General features: G+C 38.8%; 1 long non-coding RNA gene across 4 annotated transcripts in view; it reads left to right on the forward strand.

The window, feature by feature from the left end:
* Positions 1 to 23,643, forward strand: part of LOC309452215 — a 35,833-nt gene that overhangs the window by 6,940 nt on the left and 5,250 nt on the right. For 3 of the 4 annotated variants that reach the window (XR_014186467.1, XR_014186468.1, XR_014186469.1), the window contains exons 2-4: positions 5,520 to 5,694; positions 8,035 to 8,105; positions 11,022 to 11,149. This is a non-coding gene — a long non-coding RNA (uncharacterized lncRNA). Of the gene's footprint in view, positions 1 to 5,519; positions 5,695 to 7,627; positions 7,716 to 8,034; positions 8,106 to 11,021; positions 11,150 to 23,643 lie in introns of all 4 variants that reach the window. The other variant, XR_014186466.1, reaches the window with a different exon arrangement.

The following is a 23,643-nucleotide window of genomic DNA, read 5'->3' on the forward strand; positions in this document are numbered from 1 at the left end:
TCCAAACTAAAGAGACCCAGCTCCCTCAGCCTTTCTTCATAAGGGAGGTGCTCCACTCCCTTAATCATCTTTGTTGCCCTACGCTGGACCCTCTCCAGCAGTTCCCTGTCCTTCTTGAACTGAGGGGCCCAGAACTGGACACAATATTCCAGATGTGGTCTCACCAGGGCGGAGTAGAGGGGAAGGAGGACCTCTCTCGATCTACTAACCACCCCCCTTCTAATACACCCCAGGATGCCATTGGCCTTCCTGGCCACAAGGGCACAGTGCTGGCTCATGGTCATCTTGTTGTCCACCAGGACCCCCAGGTCCCTTTCCCCTACACTGCTCTCTAATATGTAATTTCCCAACCTATACTGGAACCTGGGGTTGTTCCTGCCCAGATGCAGGACTCTACACTTTCCCTTGTTAAATTTCATTAGGTTATTCCCCGCCCAGCTCTCCAGCTTGTCCAGGTCTCACTGGATGGCAGCACAGCCTTCTGTAGTACTAAAGCAAAGGTTCCCAAACTTACTGAAGTTCAGTCACTGGCATTGATAATTAAAGGATTATTGGTACCAATGATGTTAATTTCTCTGGTTTTATAGGTGTATCTCAGAGCAGGACCTCTGTCCTACGTTCATCAACCTGTGAAACACACCTGAAACCAGGACCCAACTCTGTGCTTCATTGCTTGCTGGTTTTTTACCTTCCACTTCACTCCATCCTATCATATACCAACTTATATATTCATGTACAGCAGGCTCACTTCCAAAACTGCTCTCAAAACAGTACCTGCTTAAAAAATGTTTAAAATTAAATAGAAGTGTGATACTGGTTGCAGGTGTAGCTGGGAAGTGCTATAATGTGCCATGCTTAGGAGTAATGTATGGCAAGTAACTGGTCGACAAACCCTTCTGCAGATAAGTAATCCTATCAAAGGCAGTTGAGAGTATTTGATTAAGGATTACATGCGATTAGTGGTCTGCAAGAGTAAGAGTGTGATCTGTATCATTAATGAGTAGTCATATATTAATGTTGCTTTGAGCAGGAGGTTGAACTAGATGACCTCTGAGGTCTGTTCCAACTAGAATGATTTTGTGATTATTGCACTTGTATTATATTATGCAAATAGATATTTCTTTTGTTAGGAAAAAAAAAAAGGCAACACCACAAAACACCACCATGACCAAAACCCACAATTGAATAAGCTAAGCCCTAGCAAATTGTTGCAATTATTTTACCTATTGCATCATGTTGTAGCATGGATTTACAAATTTGACTCAAGTTTAAGATTTAAAACAGTAAGAGAAATATACCCATGACTTTTTGACTGTTGCATTTAATTCCTTGTCTACAGTTTTAGATCAGATTGAATTCCTTGTATAGGAATTCCTTCCTAGCACACAGTTGACTTCATTCCAGTTCTGGAACTAGTCCAGAGTAGAATGCCTGAATATTCGATGCTTTATGTGCAGTTTTGTTGTGTGAAAGGACTTAAGCTTACTCTGCCCTATTTCACATACTGCTAGTGCTGAGATTATGGTAAAAAAGCCAGCAGTGCAGGTTAGCAGTCTAACAAATACTCAAGGCCCTAAAAACTTTCCAAAGCAAGGATTCAGAATGTGTAAGGGCATTCTTATGTTAAAACCAGAACAAACAAACAAAAAACCCAAACAAAATTAAAACAAAAAAAAAACAAACAAACCAAAAAAAAGGTGGTGTCACAGAGACACCCCGAAGTCAGTTTTAGGTGGACAACAAGTTCCAAAACAGACTTTATTCTAGCTGGAAAAGTGCAGCCAATCAACTGACCAGAAACAGGGTTTATACAATTAGTTAGCACTCTGACAACATAAAATACAGGTTCGGATATCAGTTGAGGAGATTATTGGGGTACAGCAAAATAAGAACAATGAGGATTCACAGTGTGCATGCATACACTCACAAGAAACAAAACCGGAGCCCTCTGACTCCAGAGTACCCACAAGAAACAATCATTCACCTGGGTTAGGCAAAGACTCATGCTTGCCTGGTTATGCAAGGACTCATTCCAGGATATATCCAGTAAATAACCACTCACCCAAATGAGGAGGTGAGGCTTTCTTAATCCTGGGAAGTCTCCTCAGATAGTGTTCCAGTCTAAGGAGAGGGCTCCAGTTCACAGACCCACTGCTCCGAGAAGACCACTCCAAAGGGGGTCTTTGGCGGGACCCCGTTTTTTAGTCTGGTCAGATCTGACTGGGGACATTACAACATGGTCCAGAAACTTCGCAGCTACTCTGGGCACCTCCTCTGCTAATGACCCTGTCAACTGACTCATGGTCCCATTAAGGACCCTGTCAATTGACTGAGGGTCCCACCCCTCCTGTCCCACCACCCCCAGCTGGTGGGGGTGAAGTCACCCTGACCTGAGGTAGGGGAGGATGTGACTATCAGCACCTTGGTACGACCCTAGGTGTGTATGTGGGGACAGGCACAGTGGGGCACAAAAAGTGCTTAAAGAGCCATCAGTTGCCCCATTGAAGGCTCCAGATCTCAGGGGCATGTGCAACTGCCACAGGTGTAGATTCTGAATATATGTCGATGTTGAGACACAACTGTTTGAGTTTAATAAACAATACATATTAAATTAATATAAATATGAACAGTCTAACATTCACGATGATGTATTTTGATCAACAGTAGTATGATCCTCCTTAAGATGTATAAGAAATTCATATGCATTTCCTTCCTATGTTTGAAGAAAATTTGTACTTACTGATACCTCCTTAATGTTCTTATTTAGTGTTTTTAATTACCTACTTCTTTGTTAATTACTTCTAATAAAGGAAGTGGTGATAAAGGAAGAAATTTCAAAATCATTGGCTGTAAAAGGCCAATCATTTTCATAGCCACGTGACCAGAAATGTTCTTATGTAACATTTTACCTCTTCCAAATGTGTGAATTAATGATAGTAATAATGTAGTTGTTTTCATGTCTTATTAATAACAGCATATTTCGGGGAAATACTTGGTTATTTGTATGCTTTTATTTAAAAAGAAAGTGAGGATGGTAACATAGAAAGTAATGTATTATGGACTTGACAGGTCTCCTGGACTTTTAGGAAGCATAGAAAGCAATTAAAAGGAATAAAAGGTGCTAGGAAGGAGTGGAGTGATTTCTTTATACTACTCTTCACCACTAAGGATATTGTGGACATTTTATTATTTTCAAATAATGTTGATAGGACATTATCTGATTATTGGATTGGAGAATCAAAAGATTGAACGCTAGAATAAAGTGCTAAAGACCCCGAAATTATGAGGACTCAATGCAATTCATTCATTCAGTGATTCTAACGGATGAAGTGGCTGATCTCCTAAGAAGAATGCATCTCGTTAGGATGAGATGCTATTCTGGAAGACCAGAAGATACTGAGTGCTGTACATATCGCACTTTTAAACTGAACACAAGGAGCAGATCTGGAATTTTAATGCCAAGTAGATTTGAGTACTAAATGGACAGTTGTCATGGTTTAACTGCAGCCAGCAACTAAGTCCTGCTCAGCGACTTGCTCCTTCCCTCGCCGTGGGATGGAGGAGAGAATCAGAAAAGTAAAAGGCAGAAAACTCCTGGGTTGAGGTAAAGACAGATTAACAGGTAAAGCAAAAGCCACGCACACAAGCAAAGCAAAACAAGGAATTCATTCACTTGTTTCCCATGGGCAGGCAGGTATTCAGCTATCTCCAGCACAGCCGGGCTCCATCACACATCATGGTTACTTGGGAAGACAAACGCCATAACTGCAAATGTCCCCCCTTCCTCCTCCTTCCTAATTTTAGTGCTGAGCATGACATCATATGGTGTGGAATATCCCTTTGACCACTTGAGGTCAGCTGTCCCAGCTGTGTCCCCTCACACCTTTGTGGGTGGGGTGAGAAGCATTGTTTCCATCACAAATCCAAAACATAGCCCAGCAGGAGGTACTATGAAGAAAACTAACTCTATTGCAGCCAAAACCAGCACAATAGTCAAGTAGTTCTGTCAGCACAAGATCTAACAGCACCTGGTTTCCTATGTAGTTGTATTAAAAGTATCAGGTGCAGTTGGCTGTTTATGAGGTGTGTCTCTTACGCATGTGTTGTTCTCTAACAGTATGGGCATATGCTCCAACCTGTCCTTCCGTCTGGGTAGTCTGTGGTTTGGTCTTTTCTGTCCATCTTCCCAGTGCTTGGAATTCTGAAATCTCTTGAGTTCTAATTAAACTATAAATGACTCTTGAATCTTCATCCTTGACAGAACTGTTTGAAATCAGGTAGCAGATTCAAAAGTTAGAAAGGGTCAGGCATAACCTAGCAATCATTTCTGTCTTCAGTTCTCTAAACAATGGTCTAAGTTGCTTCTGTTGTTAGTGGAAAAGAGAGAAATGCAACCACAGATATACTCACATGCCATGTGTAGTTCATCCCACCTTCTTAAATTTACTACATATGGCCCCTGCCAGAAAACTCTCTCTGTAACCCAAGCAATTTTGGTTTGGCCGTACAAGCACGGAATTTTGGTGCAATTGTGGGGATGGTGAACCATGATGCAGAGATGGCAATGAAAGTTAAAGCAGTCCAAGAATACCCTATATTGCTTTCAGTGGCAAAGCTGTGATCTAACTTGTAACTTATGCTTTGGAGACAACAGTAGATTCTGAAGTCCTGACATTTGTAGCTGCAATTAAGTTATGTGCTTGTTTCCTCATTTTCTCTCCTGTTGTACTAGCATAGTCATTGGTGTAATTGTGCGATGACTTGGATCAGAAAATTGATCCCAACTTCAAGAGAAGTCTATGACAAGCAGCAATTTTTAGCCCAAGCTAGTTCCTCCATGTGGTACAGTGAGCGGCTCCACCAGAAGATACATCTGCACAAGTGAGGTTGTGGCACAAAGATGAGACTAAGCAGCAGGAGGGCACTTTTACCAAAATACATATTCATCAAATTATGCCTCCACAATCTGTCTTACAAGTGGTTAATCTTGTCTTCAAATAAGCATCTGAAGTAAAATACTATATACATTCTGTAAAACCAGAGGAAGTTGTGAGGGACTTGAGGGCAATCTTCTAAGACTGGATATATTAGCGTAATAATGGTAGATGTCATTCATTTTTTGCAGTTACGAAGCATTTCAGAGTCAAAGCAATATCTTGAACTACTTGCAGATAATTCTAAATTACAAGTAAATGTTTTGAAAAAATACATGTATCATTATAGATGCCCTGATGAAAAGTTCTTTGCAGTGTGTCGACTGTAAAAGAAACAGCCCTAAAATTGATTGAAATGTTGCTCCACAGTAGCATTAAATGGAAGTTATCTATCTGAACATTTGTGCTCAAATGAACTGCATCTAGTTTAATTGCAAAAGTCATTTATATTTACTTTATTAATCAGTGCCTATACATATGCTCCATGCATTTTTAAATGTTCTTGATAAATAACTTCTTGAAAACTAAATAAAATATTTTCAGTAAGTTTACACAAAATAAAGCTGCTGTATTTCTTGCTTTCAGTTCATTTCCTTCAGATTATCTGTAAATTTTCAATAATGGCAATACATTCATTCTGCCATTTGGAGGAGCCTGTGCCACAGAATAATGATCTGAAGGAAGCTCACTTATTTGCAAGGAAGAGTCTTCATTTGGGAAATAGTACTGGTGCAGCTAAGATGTGCTTTGTCAGGTTCAGGTAAGTACTTTTTCATTGTTATTTTTTTTTAAGTATACTTACTTGGGTTTTGGTAGCCTGGCATTTTGTTTAAATGAGCATACATACAGTGTCATGTCAGAGCCTGTCAGCCTTTGTGTTGGCCATTTGACATGGAAAGTATCTTGAAATGAAAAGGCACATGCAGTAGCACACATACTTACGCGATGTGTGGAGGGAAATTGTTGTCTGGAAAATTATTTTAGCATAATTTGTTATCTCTGGAGTAGCTGTTGAGGACAGAGATTATGATGATCATAGTGACATACTTCCCTTTTGCTGCAAGTTCAGAATCTTCTTATGTGTGTGTTTATTTTTTGAATTCAGTATTTTGCTAAGTCAGAACTGTTGGTTTGTATGTGTTAGTAATTAAGTCTCAAATCATTCAGGGGAAACAAAAAGGTAGTCATGGTCACGTTTTCACAACTTGGAATATCTTCAAATTTTCTATTTAAAAAAATCAGCTTTTGAATTTTCTGTCAGTCAGAATTTTTTTCTAAAATGGATCCTTAAATCTTGGCATGGTAGCACAGGATCAGGATTTAATTTTAGACAGATGGTTACTGTACATTGTGTTTATTTTTTTCTAGATATCCAATCATTTTTATAATGTAATGACTTCACAGCAGAAGTTGGTTTATAGTTGTATTCTGCATGAGAACTGTATGCAATGTACATACAATACAAAGTGTTAGCAGTAGAATAATAAAATAATTATAAATATTTTAACAGGTACTTGAATTGTTTCCTGTGTTCGCATTGCAAACTGCAGGGAATCTCTCTCTGGGTTTGGTGTTCCAACCAGCAGTCAAACAACTAATAATTCGGGGGGGCGAGGGATGGAAAAACAGACACCACAACAACAACACCTCCCCCCCCAAAAAAAACCCAAACAAACAAACAAACACCACCAACAAACCCCAACATCACTAAAATGCTTCTTATCAGAAATGCAGAGCACAGTTTGTCAGACTTTTCAGTGGTACACACAAATCTAGAACCTTTTTATGATACTTATTGTCTGTTGTGCTGCTAAATTACTGAATCACTTGCATTTATAAAAATATAACTTTATAGATGCATATATGATCTGAGAAGCCTTAACAATACTCTTTGTCTTGCTGAAAATCCTATAGAATGAAAAATATGAGATTTTTCAAGTTCAGTACTATAGTATCTTTTGGGTCCAGAAACAGGCTTTCATTCTACATGTTTTTTTGCACACATGCTTAACTTTTTATCAGTGTCATCCTGGAACAGTACTCATGCCTAGGATCTTCTGTGACATAGAAAGAACAGTACTTTTTTCATGCAAGCCTTTACTTTAGTCCCCTTGTTCTTAGAGAAAACATGAAGATATTGTTTTAAATAAATCCTTTATAAATGTAATGGATAATTAAAAATCAGAAACTAGTTAAGAAAAGCTTTTGAACTGCTAGTAAGGTACTCCAAACAGGGACAGCACCAGTGCAAATGAGGCTGTTGCTTCAGTGAAGTTCTAAAAGTTGAAATGCATTTCAATGAAATTATCACAAAAGAGAATTAATTTTGGAGACACATTTTCTGGTTTTATTTGCAGTATGAATGCTATGAATAGTGTCCACCAGATATCAATTTTAAAATGCTTTTTTATAAATGCTATGGAATTATAAAAGCTGAGGGCTTTGATGCATCTGACTTAAGATTATTGTTCTTTAAATATATTAAAAATAAAGCTTATTAGGTTTTCCTGTTGGTGAGAATGGATTCTGGTTGTACATTAAGTCAAACTTTTGTTGAACATAGTTTCATAGAAGCCAAAGTGGGATGAGAGTAAAACATAAGCCAAGTTCCGTATTAGTTAGTAATAGTTCTTGGACACTTATAATACAGATATTGAGAACAGTGAGTGTATTTTTCCATCTGAATCTTTCAGCAGAACTGCTGTTGATCCTAGTACAACCTCCTATATGTAGACAAAACTGCATTTTCCTCAAATAGTCCGGTATCTGAAGAGTAAGAAGGTAAGGTATTTGAGATTACCTTATTTCAGGAAGCAGTTAAAAGTAATTTCAGTGACTTGTAACACACACAAATGTACAAAAAAATACTTGATTAGTCCTGCATCAAGAATTCTCAAATGGTTTATATCTGTTTCTGTTTGTTGTTTTTCCTTTTTATCTCATGGGTGGAATTTATGAAAGTATTCAGCCATGTTTTCTAAATGTGTTTTCCCCAAAATCAATGAGCTGACCTGAGTGGGAATAAAGGTTGGTTTATCTTTAGTGAGACAAAGTTAAGTCATCACTAAGTGATTTTGAAATCTCATCTCTGAAATACTAGGTCTTTGACATTCAGTGGGATGAGAATCTCAGAACAGACTGACTACTGGGGACTCCCAAGCTATAGTTCAGGTAAATACCTTCTTTGGAGGAGGAACTTAAAGGTTTCTTCTTTTTTTAATTATGATAATTAAGTAGTAAGGGGTACAACTCAAACTATAAATATTTTCCACTTAACATTTACCTTTAAAATAGATATGGCTATATTTGTGAGATGATTTGTTTGTTACAGTTTGAACATTATATAGTTATCTAACATTTCAGCAGTACTGCTTCTGAAGAGGATGTCTATACTGGCACAGAACAGGAGTGTCTAGTTCTATTCCCAGTCACATTTTCATCTTGTTTTCCAACATGTAGCTATGAGTGTGTAGCTAGTTCAGCTACTGCAATTTCCATTTTGCAAAGACAGAGGTGTCTTTTGGTAATACATGCATAATTTAGAAGTAAGAGCTTCTACACTGGAGAAAGTGTTAGGGGCTCTGTTCAGATCATGGGCTTAACTTGGTTTATTTCCTGCTCCAGCTGGTCCTCACTTTCTCCAGGGAAAGGGTAGCTCAGTTGTTTGTGCTGCAACAGCCCATTGCAGTTTGTAACCAAGGGCCTTGAAGTCACCCAAAGCTGGTGCTGCTTTGCTTTTATCTCTGCTCTTGGAAAAGCGATGTGGTGCAGCAGGTACTGCTGCCTCAGTAGTGGAGGCAGGAAACTTGAAGAGGAACTGAGTGTGCAATGGGAACAGGAACTGTTCTGGCCATCTCCAGTAACCTGGCCTAGTTGATCACCCAGTGTCCTCTTTCACACTCTGGGTTTTTTGGGTCGTTGGGGGGAAGGTGGAAAATAGTCCTGTTATTGGTAGAAAAAGAGCAAGAAATTCTCCTATTTGACAAGCAAGACATTCTTCTTGATAGTGTTTCAAAGAGAAAACATTAAAGCTTTGAGGATATTTTAAGACCCAATTTCAGTTATAGACTGATGTCCTTGCCTTCTTCAAAAACAGAAAGATGCTGTAAAAGATCAGTATTTTGAGATCAAGAATAAGAATGAAGAGTATTTTAAGAAAAACAAGATTACAACAAATCAAAGATATACATGTATTACTTCTAAAAAATATTCAGTAAACCATTAACATCAGTGAGATATTTAGAGTTTTCTATGTTCAGTTCTGCAGGTGATATAGATTGAGAGAAATAGGTGCATCTGAAGTAGATCATCTGGTTTAAGAAAGCAAGCAACTATTCCTGCTAAGTACTAAAACTATTAAAATACAAATTGAAGATATCCCTGCTCCTTGCACAGGGGTTGGACTAGATGACCTTTAGAGGTCCCTTCCAACCCAAACTATTCTATGATTCTAAGTGTTTTCACAGTAGTTCCTTAATTAATTTAAATAAGTGGAAGAAATATCACATGCTTGTATTAAGTTGCTTGTTTCTTTAGCAGTGATGAAAAACACAGGGTTTTTTTTTTTTCCCCTAGAATCTTCAGTAATCCCTGTAATTTCTGTCACAGGTATCCTAAACAATTGGGGGCAAATTTCTGCACCTCTTGAATGTATAAAGTTATCTAAAATCTGAGCAACAGTTATCAAGTGTTCTTGATAATTAAAAAAAAATAAATTCACGCAACAGATACCACATTCAATCTGAGAGAAATTACATATTTCCTTTAAAGAATCCATATCACTGTAGATGTGTATGTGCCATTAGCACTGTAATATAGAAGCTTGGTATCTGAGCAGTATATAAGCTGTGCAGATACCTGGTTTTGTGCCTAACACATTGATGTATTAGTATTATGGAAGATCTTTGTTCCATTTCTCTTTGGAGCACAATTAGCTTCCTCTCCCCTGTCTGAGAGACATAGTTCACCTTGTTCTTGGGGCTTGTGATCCAAGAATGTCTGAGAGGGCTCATTGTTTGTGAGAGCTGATGTTAAGCCTTAAGGTAAGCTATACAGCGATAGCAGGACTGGATACCACCTAACAAACTATGCCGGTTTTGGTTTCCAGTGTCATGATATTCTTTCGAGAGCAGGCCCAGAAACTTCTTGTCATCCAGCTTACATACCCTTCTTTTGGATCCCACCATTTTAATGTTGTCATATTGAGCTGGATGGTTTTATCGTTGGACTCCATGATCTTAACGGTCTCCCAACCAAAATGATTCTATGATTTCATAATTCTGTTTTTGAAGGAGACTCCTCCACCTTATCTGCAATTTGGCCATGGGAGTTTCAGAGTATTCCAAGAAATGGTATTGCATTCCCGATGTGCTCCCTGAGAAGAGGGGATGAAGTCTGTGTAGCACGTTGAAGATTAACTGCGTTATCCTACTGTATGTGTATGTCAGGTAGTACAGCTTCCTGGTTGCTTGGTTTGACAATACCCAAGGGCCAGAACAGTCTGAAGTAGCACATCTCTTCCACAGACAGCAGAGTCTGCAACACAGCAGAAAGAAAGAATTACAGAGTATTCTCTGGGTTAGGAAAATTATAGTTTTTCTGGGGTTACAGTCCAAGTTATGGAATACCACCTAATACTATAGTGGCTATCAAATGAGGCCTCCAGTCAGCACATCAAAGAGGAATGGATAGTCAGTGACTTGAATTTCATTTTATGCAGCACTGTGAATACAGAAATTACTTAAGAGACCTGGCTTTGGAACTCCAGATTCTTCAAAAGGACAAGTGTTGCAGTTGAAGACACTCTTAAATTCAGGGGCAAAGTATTTCATTTGTAGATATATGAAGGGCCCTCTGCTTTCGTTTAGTTAAAGACTGTGGTTGGAGATGTATCTTTTTTGCTAAGTTCTATCAGTTGTTTTCATGCCTGCGTCTGGAATTGATTTACACTCTATCTCGTTGATGAAAATGATCATGATTATTCAAGCAGTGTCTGTCTTGGCACAGCCTTCTGCTTCTGAACACCAGGTGAAGGTGTTTAGGGTACGACCTGTTTGTACTGCTGCTTTTTCTTTCCTCCATTTTTAGGGACGGTGTCTTTCATTGCAGCTTGCAGTGGACTGACTTCCTACTGGACCATTGAATCTGGAGACATCAGTTGTATATGTTCCCACCTTCCAGCCTTGCTTATCTGACTGCCCTTCACACAACAAAGGGTAAGGAACAGAATCTTATACTTCTAGGGGAGTGAATTTCCTAGCCATGTTTTATTTAGCAGAATATATATATCCAAAATAAATCTTACCTTAGCAACAAAGAAAGGAGGACCTCTGAGGATTGGAAAGAGAATCTTGACTGAGAGATTTGGGGAAAAAAGCTTTAGAATCTCCAGGAAAAATAACATTTTCCTCAATTTTCCTTCTGAGTCTATTAGAAAAATTAGCCCATTGTTAAAAATTTCTGCATGTGTCAAAATGAGCAGTGAAGTTGATATAAAAGTAATAACTTAGAGTATTGCATCCTGCAAGATGCTGTCAGTAAAAAATATTTTAGATTAAGTTACTTTGTTACAGAATTTCATAGCACTGAGAAATTACAATTCCTATATACTGTAGACTACATTTACTAGCAGGTCCTTTAAGTGTTCTGTTAACTGTTTGTAGTGAGATAATCTTTCTACACAGAGGCGTCATGTTTGTTTATCAAGATTTTCTGAATAAGTATGCCCTTCCCTTTTATTTTTGACAGGATGCTACTATTACAGGGACTGTATTGGTGGCTTTTATTTCCAGGGGTTTTTTTGTTTGTTCTCACTGAGGCTAACCAACTAGCAAACAAAAAAAACCCAACTTCTGCGTACATCAGTTTGCAACATGGATCCACCCCTAAGATTAGAAAAAGTTTAAATTATTAAAGATAAATATTTCACTTTTTTTAAAATACAATTGATGTACCTATTGGTACTTTCTATGTGCTAGCTAGGTTTTGGTCAATACAGTTCTTAGGGAAGTACATACAGTTCATTTTTGATAAGCAAGTTACTACTGTAGATATTTCACTTTATCCAAAGATTTCTGGGAGTATGGGACTTATTTTTGGGGAAGTGGGAGATAGGGATAAAAAGGCACGCCTTCATGCTTCATAGAGTTTTCCTAGTTTACAGAAACATAATTGGTACATTTTCTAGACTTGGACATTGTAAATTAAACTTAAATGAATCACTGAATTTCTGTCCCACATACGTGCATTTATCTTGAGTCTGTTTTGGAAGCTATTTTTAAAAAGAGTCATAAGTAAGGAGGAAAATGCATTCTTGTTTTATCAGGTGATACTGATGTCCCGACTCACTTGTCTGGGAAGGCACCATTCATAGTGTCCTAAGGGACCATACTAGCTAAAACTTTTTTTTTTAGCTCTCTTCTCCTTTAAGGAATACTTGGGGAAGTAGCTGAAGTTTGTTCATTCAGAAGGAGAAAGGTTGGTTTTTTTAACAGTGCAGCCTGAATTTGCAGATGCTGTTTCAAACAACCAAATAAAGTACAGATAGTAGTGGAAGTACTATTGTGCAGCTGAACTAAAGGGATTTTGCTGGATAACTACTTGCCTCTTATTGGCAAGTCAGAGATAATTTCCAAAGCTGTAGTCTGGCTGAGGGGGAGTAATTGCTTTTATATGTATTTTTCAAGCCAAAACACACACTTTGTTTTTAACAGGATTCACAATTATCCCAACATTGTTGCTGAAAAAAGTTATTAATAAAATAAAAAGTATTATGAAAAGAATAGTGACACCTGAGTGTCACGTAGAAAACTTTTGTCAGCTGAACTCCTGGCAGAATCTGGCAGAAATTCAAAGTCTGGTTTGTCTCCAGTAATTTCATTAACATTTCAAAGGCTTATGATGTTCTAGGTATTACACAGGAGGAATTATTTTTTTCAGTTAAGAATTAGGACTCTAAAGACTTGCTTGTGCTAGGAATATTGCAGCTATCTTGCAATAGGTAAATGGACTATATATGAGACACTAAGTTCATTTTGCTACTTTATCTGTACTGGCATAATTAAAGTAGCAGCTGTCTTTCCTCATAGTGTGAATAGGGCTGTATCAGTATAAAACTATATATATTTGTAGCTTATTTCTGCATAGAAGGAAACAACCTACGAAGGCTGGCCCAATTCCAGAAATTGTTTTTCATTATATTGCAGTAGTTATGCCTGTATAAACTATTTGTATTGGAGCCCTTATACCAGAAGAAAGTGACTTCATTCTAGTTTATTTCCCCTTTCCCATGGAGCCTCATAGAAATTACACCATTTCAGTTTCATAGGTTCAATTTGCCTTTGTGGGCAAACCTGCCCTTTGCACGGACTTATCACCATCTATGCTAGAGGACATAAACAATGAGTGTTTTGACAATCAAAATGCATCTTCCTTTCTGATATAAGCCTAATCTATTCAGTTAATACTAGAACAAGTGCAGTTTACTGTGAATGGTTAGAATATTTCCATCTGGGTGCATGCACCAGAGCCTATAAAGCAGCTGTTCCCCCGTGAATCCTAGCTTAACTCTCTGTTGTTCAGTATGAAACACAATGTTTTACCTACTCTGACCAAACTTTCAATTGCTGTTTTATAGATCAGCATCTCACCTTGCTTTTCTGCTGCATAAATGAATTGTGTCCAGTATGTGTTACCTAAGAAATAATTAAATTTGAAGTGAGAATATCAGAACTTGAATCATTCGCAAATAAGTAGGATCTGCATGTGTTCATTCTAGAATGTTGAGCAGGTTCAGATGATTCCTGTTTTAAAGCTACAGGTGAGGGAGAGATCGTGATCCTATATTAAAAGGTGGGGAGGGGATTGTGATGGGGAAAAGACTGAAAATCAGTATAACCCTTCTGCTCTAAGCCTGGGAGCAGTAAAGAAAGGACCTAGCGAGAGAGTAACTAGCAGGAACAGAGAGAGCCAAAAGCCCAGGGACCTTTGACCATGCAGAGAACATTCACTAGCTTTAATTAGCTGTTCTCTGTCCTGTGCTCAGTGACTGTTTCTTCCTCTTTCCTTCCATTCTGCTGCTTTACTTCTGTTTCAGTCCTGCTTACTTCATATGCTTTTTTCCCCTCCAGTCTGCCCTCCTTACACTGTATCTCCTTCCATATTCTTTGCAAGCAAAAGACACCACCAAAATAGAACTCCTGTTAAATTTACTACAATCATGCTGTTTGTGAACTTTTCCCCCATAGTGTCTTATCTGTTTAGACTGTTGTTTTTTGTATAATCGAGGACCTTTTACTGTTCTGTGTTGATGCGCTGTCCAGCATAACACAACTTCAGTTTTCTTTAGTGCTTAGAAGACCTTAAATATGTTTAAGAAAAATATTCCTTTATCCTGTTTTTTTATAACAAATCACTTCTGGGCAAATTACTACCCTTAATGACATGAGGCATATGGGATTTAACAGGATAAGAGGAACTTTTCTCTTGCAGTTTTTCTGTAGATGATTTAAAAGTATAATGTTGTAACTGTGGTTATACGACAGTCCAGCATAATATGACGAACATTTCAGAATGAATTTTATATTGACTATGTTTGCATTGCACTTGCAGTGGTTTGCAAATGATTGGTTTGGTTTCCATGTTTTATAGCTTTTAAATTTGCTTTCTAGAAACCATTTTGGTAGGTGCGGGTTGCTTGTCAGAAATCTGTTCCGAAGCTTGAGTGCAAAGCTAGCAGAGTATTAAGGATGGATATGAATGGATATCTTAAGGGTAACAATGCCGTTGCTTCAAAAGCAATGGAATTCTGGTAAGAATTTGAATGTAATTTATTAAACAGTATGTGATAGTTCTCAGTAAAATGTGTTTGTGTATCTCTCTGAAGATTTATCTGATTGTTTAATGAAAATTTATTCTAAAAAGTGAAAAGGAGGAGGATTGCTCTACATTGTGCAGTATTTTAAATTCTGAAACTGTACAACAACTTTAGTTTACTTAGCAGTCACTCCTTGCATATAAAAACAGTTAAAGTATCTTTTTAGGAAAGTTATTTTAGATAAGTAGTTAGTGTCCATTTATGGCTCACTGTTTGTGAGCCTGTTTCTATGAATATTTAGAACTGAATATTTTTGACCTGTCACTTAAAAAAACAGCCTTTTTTTTTTTTTTTTTACCCAGTGTATACTTAGAGTCTCTTATAACTAACCTCTGGTGGCATATTTCACCACTATACATGCAACTGTTCTAGCACGCATTGCATACAGTTTTGCAGCAGGCATTGCATACAGTTTTGCAGCAGGCATGAAACACATAATTATTGACAAATTAATCATAGCTGGAAACTTCTAATCCTTGTATAGGTTTAAAAAAAAAGTATAACAGCAGCATGCTAAGTTACTGTACTGGTACAACTTTGTAAGTTTCACACCATTTAAATAATGTACACTATTAGAAAATGCAAGTAGAAAACACCAGTGGAAGTTTTACTGTAACTACAGTACAGCAGAAGTGGTTCCTTTTAATTTAATATCTGAAATAGCTTAGGCAAACAATTCCTTAATCAAAAATTCTTGTTTTCACCAAAACCTATTATGTTCTTATCCATTTATTTACTGACTTCTTGAAATTCACAAAGAATTTCTGTCTGTTTTTCTTCCAACCACTGGTGGTTGGTATTGCAGTGGCACTGTTCTGGTAACAGCTGACACTTCTGAAATCTCCTTCTTAAGGGTATTTTGTGGTCCTAGGTATGTATACACTGTGTAGTAAACAGCAGTACAGAGCTGAGTATTCTTCTGATAAACTAGTTTAATAGCTGAGGTAGCTGTTCCAGCAGTGTGCTACTTCCAGGGAAATCAGGGTTTTGGCAGACCTCAAGAACTCTTAATTTTCTTATGTCATGCTGAAAGCTATGGTGGCTCAGGAGCTGATTCACAAGTAGATTACACATTAATTGGATGGACAATGCTGGTCAGAAGGGTGGTGGTTAATGCCTGAGAGTAGTAACAGTGTTCAGTCTGTTGTGTGCCTGTCAGAGGCCGTAGCCCCATTGAGAGGCAAGGATAAGGAGCTCAAACGTGTCATTTTGCTAATATTGACACCTCCAATGGGCACCTAACGAGAGCAGCAAAACTGTAGCGTATCCTGGTAGGGAGCAGTACCAGCCTGGCTGACAGAATCCAGTTCCACAGTATAGGCATGTGCTATAACCTAACAGGTATCAAAGGCAGCATTAATTAAGACCAAGTATCCTCCCTAAGGTATTGGGAGAGGAAGTATGGGGAATGACTGGTAGGTGAACTCCTGAGAGGTCTGTGGCCACACTCCAAAGGCCTGATAAAAGTGCACAAGTTAGACCTGAAAAGATTGATGTAAGCAGTCTCCTCATTTGAAATTAGATTGGTATGGAAGTGACTAATAGTGGCTTCTATCTAATAGTCCTTTCTGCAACACTCAGCTTTTCATTTTTGCTTTCTAGGTGGGTGGGAGATAAAATCTGGCCCTCAAAGTGCTATGTACTCATTCCAGTGCCAAAATGCAAATCAGCAACTGTAATGTAAGGGCATACTAGGATCCTCTAGCTGCACTGGACAAGTACGTGTGCTATCATCTTAGATATAGGTAGTATTTTAAACTGCTGTGATTCTGTAGGCTATCATAGTAACTTGGGACGAGTAAATTAGGCTGCTCACAACTTTTTTTTGCTGCATTGTCTTTTTCTATTGATCTTTTCTAAGGTGACTGAACTGGCTTGTATTGTTTTAAATAAAAACAGTTAAACCAAGTGATTGACTTGTAAAAGAATTTATTGTCATTTAGCATTTAATTCCTCCTTTAATAAATCATTTTTGTGATATTAATTTTATTTGTGACAGTTAGTGGGTGAAGGCCTGAGGGGGAAAATGTTATAGTTCTTTCACAATTCATTAATTTGTGGATGTTTCTGTTATGTTGTTTCCACACTGAATGACTCACATGTCAAATGAACATGCCAGCCTAAAGGCATGTCCTCAATATTGCAGCCCACAGTGAAACTTGATGCCATTACATATAAAAATGTGGAAGATGCTATACCCATTTGAATCCTTGAGAAGTTTTGTATACATTGGACATGTGTGCTATCAATTACTTAATCAATGCACTTTCTTTAAACACGCTGCGTTTTACCATGTCTGATTGCTCTTTTTCACATTGTTGATTTGCTGAGTTTGTAAGCTACATCTGTCTCGTGAGTGTAAGTTGGAACTAAGAGATTTTTTATATATATATAAAGTGGCACACTTTCAGTATATTTATTTCTAGACTATTTGATGAGAGACTATAGAAGTATCTACTTTGCCACCTGTGTATTTTTGTGATAATTTAGACAGATTCAGAAATGCTTTTATTTGAGAAGTTGATAGCACAGACCTTATGCTCTCCATATTGTGAAAACACTCATTAGAGTGAACCAGTTTGCCTCTGGTTATCTTAGCTCTCCTTGAATTTTGACTCTTTTACCAATTTATTTTTTCCATGTTTAATAAAAATGCCAACACCAAAACAAATTTTACCTATTGACAACATGTCACACAAATTATCACTTACGTTACAGAAGGTTCATACTGGAACACTGCAAGAAGCAGGTGTAAAACAGGCCTGGAGTTCCAGTCCTACATTTATTTAGTATCTGTAATATGGAGACAGATGTCTACTAACAGCAGCAAGATGAGAGAAAGGGTTTTGAAAAGTAAGTGAAGTAAAATTTTTACGATAATGTTTTAAATCTTTGGGATTTTTTTTTTCCCCATGTGCTACATAATAGTATTTACTGTAAGCCTCCATTGATCTGTATATTGAAAATATGTGCATAGCTCCAGATTTTTTTTTTCTCTAGATGACAGACCTGTGGTTTTGATAGGAGTAAGACAGATTGCTGTGACAGAACAGATACAACATTGTGAGTCAGGTACTTTGGCTTTTAAATAACAGTGTTGCTCTACCATGCATAATGCGTAGTAGAGGATTTTATGCCAAAGTTAATAGATACATTCATATTTGAGGGGTCTTCCCATAAATTTTTCACTTTATACTTCTCATGGCTGTACAGTGGGTGTGAGTCCTTCTGTCTACATCCTTTTTCCTTTTCAGGAGGAGGCTGTTGATGCTCACCTAGCTCTGCTTCCACTGATGTGGAGCTGGTCTATCTATCCTTTTTCTGGTTTAGGCTGGAAGACTATAGACACATTAATGAAAATTACGTGTATCTACTAAGAAAATTGAATACAGTTTTCATGGGCAACACTGGATGGCAATAAAAGTAGCAATTTCAATCCCGTTTCTTATTCTAGCACCCCATATCAAGTCATCTCAGGTCACTAAAGGATGTGTCAGTAAAAGAGTAATAAAGGTATAAAACCGTAACAAAATATTATATTACTGTTTCATCTTCAAGTGGTGTTGAAGTATAGGCAAGGAGAGGAAGGAGGTAGCAAAGTAAAAGTACACCAAAAATTGCCACTCCGGCTAGACTGATGTGTTTGAGAGGATGGGGTGTTGACACAGAGGGAGGTATCTCTGCCTTCCTGTAAAGCTGCGTTTGTGTGTAATACACCTAAGTAGCAACAGCAAGCCAGAAACCGGGCATGCTGGTATATTCCACACCTACAGGTGTAAAAGCTGCCTCGCCCAAGCTGCTCTTCCCGTAGTTCTCTGTTTCTGAGCCTTTGGCTTGTCAAGGTCCTTCCTTCGTTTGCCAGGAGAGATTCTGGAATCTTGCTATTAATAATATAGACTGCAGCATGTACAGTTTTAATCCCACTCTCGCTTTCCCACCTCTTTCAGAGTGTTTTTTCCTTTGTTATGTGATGAAGATGCACAGCTCTAAGGTTAAATTTAGGGGCTGAGTTTTGAGGATGTAAGCAGGGTTTCTTTTAAGCCTAGACAGGTTTGATGTCAGGTGCTGAAGTTACTGACCTTTTCCTGATGAATCCTTTTGTCTTTTTCTCCCGGGCTGGTGGTTTCACCCGTGGCTGTGCACAGCTCTGCCCGGCACCCAGCACATGGGGTGTATCACAGGAGCATGTTCAAGTGGCCTTAGGTGGTCCTCCTTGAGAGCAATACTCGAATCACATGTTGCCTTGGGCCAGCTGGCAGTGCGGTCGGAAAGCTGTCTCGGTTCGGATGGTCAGGGCATCGCCTGGTGACTCCCGCCAGCAGAGGCAGCTGCAGCAGCGCTGGCCGGGGCCGCCGCACGGCGGGGCAGGAGGTGAGCAGCGCCCCCCCGGCCTCGGCCGCTCGGCGGCATTAGGACCCGGAGGACTCCTTGCCGCCGGGAGCCAGCAGCCAGCGGCGGCGCGCCGACCTTCGCCCGCTGCCCAGCTGCTGCCTGCGGGGCGGGCGGCGCGCCCGCTCCCCATTGGCTGCCCGCTCCCCATTGGCTGCCCGCCGCGCAGGGCCGCGCCCTGCCCGCGCCGCGGGCCCGCTCATGGCCGCGTGGTGACGCTCCCACCGCCCACCGCCCGGTTCCTCGCCAGCGCCGCCCTTGAGTTCCCGCGTTGCCTCCGGTGCCTCTCGGCTCCGCGCAGGCGGCGGGCTTGGGGTGCTGCTGCGGCGTCCCGCGCTCCCAGGGCTGGGTTAGCCTCGCTCCGTAGTGCGGTCTGATTTGGCTGTAAGCTTGTTAGACCTAGAGCTGTCTTTCACAGTGTACTTGAACTGTGCTTTCCATAAGTAGGCTGGTGCTTGGCATGCCCTTGTATAACTGTAATATTTCTGCTAATACCGTAGGTAAGTGGCGTATTTTTCTAGCGCAGATGAGAGGGCACTGTGAGTTGTTTGGTGCTGGGAACATGCCTTCATATGTCATTCTGTGCCATGTATTAGAATGGAAGACATGGTTCTGCCTAGAGCTTCTGTGTACTTTGGAAAAAGATGGATAAATACTAATAGATGAAAGTATTTAAAACAGCAAGAAATATTTTGTTCATTTCAGGAAAATAATTTCCACAATAACCAGACCAAATGATCGGTACAACATGAAAGTTTGCCATGTGAGTTGAAGTAATTTCATTGCTTTGTTAAGGTCAGTTTTCTGTTGTGCATACATAGCATAAACTTAGATCTGCCTCTAATGGATACACAGTGGATTTTGGCAAATGTTCATGTTCAAAAATATTCTTTGGCTAATATGAAAGTATCTTCCGCTTAATGCCTACATGATATTCATGCTACAAGACAGGTGTTCTACTCTTAGAGTAGCTGCTGTGTATCCTGGTGAACTCTTTGAAGTTTAATATTTAAAACAAGATGTTAAGAATAAAAGAGTTCTGATCATTAAAGTAGAATTAAAGTGCGGTAGAAGCTGATGTATTATCTAACACTTGGCTTCTGTAGTGCCTGTCATAAAGTAATGGCTCTCTTAAGCTGTACATTTATCATCAACAAGAAGTTCAGCAATGTCTGTTTCAGTCCAAAACCTGCTATTACCAAATAAATAGCTTTGATAGTATAGGAACAAGCAAAGGAATGACTTTAACAAGAAATTCCTTCACAGCTAAATGAAGTTACTTTATGCCTTCTTCCCTGTGAGTTTAGTTTGTTGCAGTTGTCCACCCTCTACTGAAAAGGAAAAAAGTGCAGGGGGGCAACTTTGCAGGTAAACGTACAGTGAAGTTTATTTCAAGTTATGTATATTGAGCACATAACTTCAAGTATAGAATAAAGTGGCTTTAGAAAAGCAAATTATTCCTTTTATTTTAGAAAGTGGTCAATATTTGTCAATAGGTTATACAACTGAGAGGTAAATCTGGCAAGCAACAATTCTTTTACTCAGAAGTTCACAGCCTGTGTCATCTGTCAAACAGAGTAAGTTAAACAAAGAGAATAAATTTTATGTTCTGATTTCCTGGTGGTGAATGGTCTGCTACTTTTGGAACACAGATAAGAGGTATGTTGCCTTTTGGATTCAGAAACTGTGTATTGCCTTTCTGCAACCTGTTTTCTTGCTTTTATTCCAGACCACTTTTCTGTCATTGTAAACAGTAAGGTCTTCTCAGACCCACAGCTCTACATCAACTGAAATTCTCTTCTCTAAGAGAACCAGTACCCTTGCCTATTTTCAAGTGTCACTGCACAAGGTTTATGTAGCTATTTAAATGTCTCAGTTTCTCTCATCTTGATACCAGCTCCATTCTCTCTCTCTGAGGAGGAGTTAGTTCCCAGGCAATCTTTCTGGTTCTATGTGATGTCTGTATTATTGACTTTTTAAGTCTTCATTTGAACCCTCTTGTACTCTGTGTAGCTTCAGCCACTGATTTCTGCCCTGTTTACGTGACCCAGCCACTGACTAAACCATGAAGTCCCATCCTTGGGTTGGCTGTGCTGGCAGCCTCCTGTTCCCCCTCTATTCCCCACCCTTGGACTTTATTATGTTCTTTTTACCTTCCCAGACGCAGTGGAAAAAACTCAAACAAAGTATACGAAGCCCCATCCTTGTGCTCTTTAATTTTTTTTTCTTTGCCTGTCTTAATAAAATTAAGACTCTTTGCTCTTTGAGAAAGATTTATAATTTTCTGTATGTCTTTGTAATGACTAATACAAGGGGGTAATGCATTTTCTAGTATATGCTGTGACAATATGCGTTTCATTCTAAACCAGGATGACCTAATGAAGATAACCAAGCAGTATAGTGGTGACGTACTAAGGAATTAGTAGTACTCAGGCTACTTCTGATCACCCACAAACAAGGGAGCTAGTCAGTAGTCACTTTTTGGGTGCTTTTTAGCGAGTTCTATTATGAGAATGTGTGTTAAAACAATCCTTAAAAAAAAAAAAAAAAAAAAAAGTGTTAAAAGGGAAAAACTTTCAATTTTGGGTCTTTGAAAAATAAACTTCTAAGAAACTAGATGTGATTGGAAATGAGAAAAAATACATTTTCGGTAGAACTTGCAGGGATGGAAAAGATGAGTTTATAACCACGCTGATTTTATTTTTCACGTATTTGTCTTTATTATTTATGTAAGAGCTTGAAGTGTCCAAACTTTAGCTGTTTCAAAATCTTCTATCACTGTGCTATTAATAGCAGTTAATGCAAGCTTTAGGAAAAATTAGTGTGAGGTTGTAAATAAAAGCTCAGCAGTGAAATCAAGTTACTATATTTTTTTTATTATTTATATTTTTACACAGGAGTTATCATATTGGCTTAAATCATAATAGTTTCCTTTTTCACCAGTAAATACATCCTGATGCTTCAGTTGATATTAACTCCAAATAAGTTTCTTCCTGATTTCTTTATGTAGTAACTGGTTTGATTTATACGAGTGTTGATAGGGAAATTTTATTTACATTATTAACTGAATTTCTCTAATAATCAGTATTAATAAATTACATATGCCATGAAAAACATTTCCTCTGATCAGTTTTGAATTTTTCACACTTTGGATGTTTCTCAGTATTTTTTTCTTGCATTATAAGACAGCAAGCATAGGAATGTTTGATCTGGAGCATTTATTTTTTCTTATGTCCACTCATAACATTCTTGATTTTAAACTTGCCAGTTTCGCTTCATGTGATATTTTTAATGCTTATCATTGTTCACATTTGAACTCTTTCCAATTGTTTAGTGTCTATTTGGAGAAGAGGTGACCTGTACCTCATATAGTTTTTTTCTGGTAAGGTCACAGCACTGATTTTTATAATCCTATTACACTGTCTTTCTCCTAATTCTCTTCCATTATATTTAAGCAGCCTCTTTTTTGTTTTGAGTGTAGTGGCATATTGAACCAATGCTGAAGTGGTGCCCTGGTTCCTTCCTGAGGCCAAGGCACCTGTTGCTCTTTCCCATTACAACATAACCAAGCTAGCGAATGACTTAATGAACCAGATGCAGTCCTGCCACCTCCCTTGCACCTGATGCTGGTATTCATCTGCCCCGGTGTTCCAGTGCATGGTATTACATTGTTGAAAAAAAGCAGCTCTGGTCTTACCCATAAAGGATTGATCTTTTTTCTCTAGGCTTGTTCACTGAGCAGGCTTACCAGTGATGGCTGCTGCTGTTGTTGCAAGGAAAATAGGGGAGCACACGGTAAAGGAAGGACGAGGTAGAAGTATGGAATGTATCCTTTCCACATTGATCTGCATCAGCAGCTTAACTAGCATAAGACTAGGCAGAGATTTGTAACGGAAGTGTTAAGATTGTTATAAGTGCAGGATGGATGGAAATATGTAAGTATGTGTAAGCATAAGGTGAAAGAGCAAAACAAAGGGTTAAAGAAATGTCCTGTACTGATAAAGAAGGCCACTCTTTCCAGGACATGTTCCCAGCAGTATCTGTGTGCCACAGCACAGGTGACTTGCCAGCCAAAGACCTTGCATCCTAACAGCAGGAAGAAGGCAACAAGGCTGTAGTATATCACATACACATTCTTTTTCCCTGCTAGACAAACGGCAGAAGAGACTACTGCAGGCATACATGTGAGACCTATATTCCAAACAAAGAAAAACAGACAGTGGGCAGCAACATGGCCTAAGATTTCTGAAAGGCGAAGTGAACAAGATCCTGAGGCAAAGGACTGCCTTGTCACAGCTGATGATTCCTGAAGGATATCCTAAAGGATCTGCTCAAAAAACCTATATTTTTGTATTGCTGTTCATGAGCAACTCCTGAAATGGAGTGAGGACTTGATAGGTGATGGCCCTTGTTGTCTGTTTTGCACATAAATTATCCTGGCCAGAG

Source organism: Streptopelia decaocto (genome assembly GCF_964273445.1).
Source record: "Streptopelia decaocto genome assembly, chromosome: 1".
NCBI lineage: Eukaryota > Metazoa > Chordata > Aves > Columbiformes > Columbidae > Streptopelia > Streptopelia decaocto.